The following is a 3,627-nucleotide window of genomic DNA, read 5'->3' as shown; positions in this document are numbered from 1 at the left end:
AGCTGAAGCTAGGATACCTACCTCTGCTGGTGTAAATCACATTTTGACAGCAATAATAACTTTAGAGAGTTGCCTAGAACACTGAGAAGTTAAGTGATTTGCTTAGCGTCACACAAGTGTATGTCAATAGCAAGACTTGAAATTAGGTCTTTCTGACTTTGATGCCCACTCTCTTTATGTTGAGTCCCTGCTACGTCAGGGGAAGGAGTTTCAAATCCCATTTCTGACACTCCGTACCTGAGTAACCATAGGTCCAATATCTCCAGGCTTAAAATCCCTGATCTCTAAAAGTAAACAGATGGAACAAATAATCTTTGTTTCCTTAACGTTCTGTGATCCCCTGACATTTAACCTACTACAGGTTTACTTTTGATGATAATAATAACCCTCTCCACCCTCAAATTATATCGCATTTATTTATCTGTGTAAATGTTTACACATAGACACATACACCAAAAGAAGGTAAGTTCCTTGAAGACAAGGATTGTCTTTCATTCCTTCTATCCCTAGAATCTAGTAGAGGGTTTGCATGTAGTAGGTGTTTAATAAATGCTTGTTGGATTGGTTTGGATTGGATTGACCCTCAAAGGCCATCTAGAACAACCATATTAGAGAAAATAATTTCTACTATAACCTGCCCTCCAAGGGGACATGCAGTCTTCCCTTGAAGACTTCCAGTGAAGGGAAAACCATGACAAACTTGAAATGAGTGCAATTAGCAAAGTCTCCTCCCTAAGTCTTCTCTTTTCAAGACTAAACATACCCAGTTTCAACTAATATTCATATGTATGACAAGGAAAAAATTCATTTAAATTAGTATCTCATCTCCAATATTATTTCTGTTCATTGTGTTATTATTGTTGATTTAGTGAAATTAGCACAAACATTAAAAAAATTCACTTCTTTAGAAAATGCAGGCTGGATCTTCTGTTTTCCATGTATATGAAGAGACTTTGATGGTTGATCTTGTTCACTTACAAAGGGACTGCTTGATGTCGAGTCCACTGGGAGTCAACAGCACTGAAGAATATTTCATCGCCATTCAACTTGTCATGTCCCATCCTATAAGGGAAAGATTCCTGGCTCCCAGTGCCTTCTCCGCATGTGTGATGGTCAGTGTGCTCAGACAAAAATCCTCTTCCCCTCCTACCTCTCTCAATCAGTTAAGCCTTATCTACCTTAGCCCTACATGTCTACAGTCCATATCAGTCTCTTCCCTTCCACCCCATTGTACCATATAAAATCCTTGATCTCTCATGAACAAACTCCTCTTTATCACAGACCTCTTCACTTCCCACTCAATCAATCTATCTCCTTAACACTACAGAGATCAAGATACTGAGCACCCTTTTCAGTACTAGATGATCCTTCAATCCCTGAAGCAATAAGTTAAGAAGAAAAGTATGCATATTACTTGCTCCTCACTCCCATTTTCATATAGTTCATTTGCCACCATCACCCTTTAACCTCTCTTCTTTTAGGATTTACTCTTTCTACCTTTACTAGCCCAAATCCTAGCCACCTGCTGACCTCAAGGCCATTCTCCCTCCTTTCTCAAGAACTTCAGCATTTGGATCACAGGTATCCTCTCTGCCCCAACCCCTCCTTCATACTTGGAAACTTCAACATCTTGATCTATTTGCCCTCTACCATTCTTGCTTTTCAATTCACCAACCTCCTAAACTTCTGCCTTCATTTCACCTCAGTCATACCCTTTTTTCTGATTATAACTCAAAACCATTTAACCACTATGATCCAGGACTTTGAAATTTTGAACTCCAACCACAACTTCTCATTCTTCAATCTCTCTTTCTGCTTCACCCCCTCTTAAGCCTATCCTTCATCCTCACAGTGATCTCTAGACTCTTCATGCTTCCATGTTTTCCTAGTCAATTACCTTGATCTGAACTCCTTATCCTCTTCTCATAGTCTTGGTCCAATGTTTAAACAGTTCAGCCAAACACTATCAGCTATATTTGAATCCTATAGAGGATCTTACTTTGAACTTCACTGAGAAATTAAAGACTATCCATCCAACATGAGCACCCTCTTCTCTCACACTCCACACTTCAAAACTCCTCTTCATTCTCCATTCTCTCTCCTCATTTTCTCCAGCCTAACAAAGAAATAGACTTTCCCCTTGCCTAGGCTAACCATTTCACTTGTGCTCCTGATTCTATCGTTTCCCGTCTCCTTCTGAGATCTAATACTTCCTTTCCTTTTTCTTCAATCTCTCCTTGTCCTTCCTCACTACTTAATGACATTCCTCCATCTACACCATCCTAAACATTCACTTGATCTTGCCATTCTTTCAAATTATTATCAACTTTTCATCTAACTTTCACAGCCAAACTCCTAGAAAGCATTGTCTACATGCGCTGTCTAAAATTACTCACATCTAAGTTCCTTCCAATTCAGCTTCTGATATCACCACTTAACTAAAAAATTCCTTTCTCAAAGGTTTCAATTATTTGCAAATTTTGATCACCTTTTCTAATCTCTAATGTTTTTGACATCTACATAACTTTTGACAAGAGAAATCACTTCCCTTGGTTTCTGTTGCATTGTTATTTCTTAGTTCTCCTTCTGCCTCTCTGACAATTCCTGTTTAGTCTCCTTCAGTAAGTTTGACCCTCTTCCAACCCCCTCATTGTAAGCAATCCTGAAGAAGGCTCTATCTTCAACTCTTCTCTTTTTCTTGGTAATCTCATCATTTCCATGGGTTCAATTATCATCTCTATATAGATGACTCCCAAGTCATAGAGTTCTAGTATTTGTCCTGAACTCAAGACCCATTTTACTGTCTGCTACATATTTACTTTCATCTGAATGACTCACAGAAGTCTCAAATTCAACATCATTAAAATGGAATTCATTTTATCTTCAAAAAAAATCCTGGAATACTTCTGGTATGGTATGTGGAGAACTAGACAGAGGAACATTATGGGCAGTGGTTGATGAGGTGTCCTCCAGCTCCCAGCAGCAGCGATGACATTGGAGACAGTTCCCAAGGATTTGCATCATCTGAGAGCTTGTCTTCTCTGTTCTTTGGTCAAGACCATAGACTTATTTGAGTATGATAGCTGTGCTAATTGCAACTCATACCTACAGATGAAAGGTAACCAAGAGATGGCATGTGACTATACAAGCTCTTTTTTTTGATGGGATCATTGCAATGATAAGTCAGGAGGACAGTTGGGTCTCTAAATGGAAGCAAGTCAGTACCTTCAATCCTGGGGTTTATGCCACGTCTGTCACTGGCCACCTGCCTCAAGAAATTGTTCAGGAACTGAAGAGCAGAGGTGTGGTCTACAAATCCAGAAATACAGCAATAAAGACTTAGCTAACCACAAGCAATGAAGACAAGTGAACCCCCTCTGCTCTTGACCCCTATCTGTCAAGTTGAGTTTTTTGAGTTTTTTGCCTGGAGAACTGATAGAACACTACTCATTTTCCTGCCTACCCTCCATTCTCCAGCCTTTGAAGGATATCAAGAGCAATAATGACTGACTGCAGGAACATTGGATTCTGGATTGTTGAAAGAGGGTTGGATTCATAAGATTATGGAAATGTTGAGGTTAGGTACTGTTTATCCCATCATGAGCACTAGACTTGGGTTGTGTGTGG

The 3,627-nt window shown here is 39.5% G+C and overlaps 1 pseudogene; it reads left to right on the top strand.

Annotated features, from left to right (window-relative positions):
• Positions 1-2,988: 2,988 nt before the first annotated feature.
• On the top strand, positions 2,989-3,343 carry LOC140524361 (transcription elongation factor SPT4-A-like; annotated as a pseudogene).
• The last annotated feature ends 284 nt before the right edge of the window (positions 3,344-3,627 follow it).

Source organism: Notamacropus eugenii, chromosome 1 (assembly GCF_028372415.1).
Source record: "Notamacropus eugenii isolate mMacEug1 chromosome 1, mMacEug1.pri_v2, whole genome shotgun sequence".
Classification (NCBI taxonomy): Eukaryota; Metazoa; Chordata; class Mammalia; order Diprotodontia; family Macropodidae; genus Notamacropus; species Notamacropus eugenii.
Note: the sequence above shows the minus strand (reverse complement) of the source record. Positions and strands in the feature narration are given on the sequence as shown.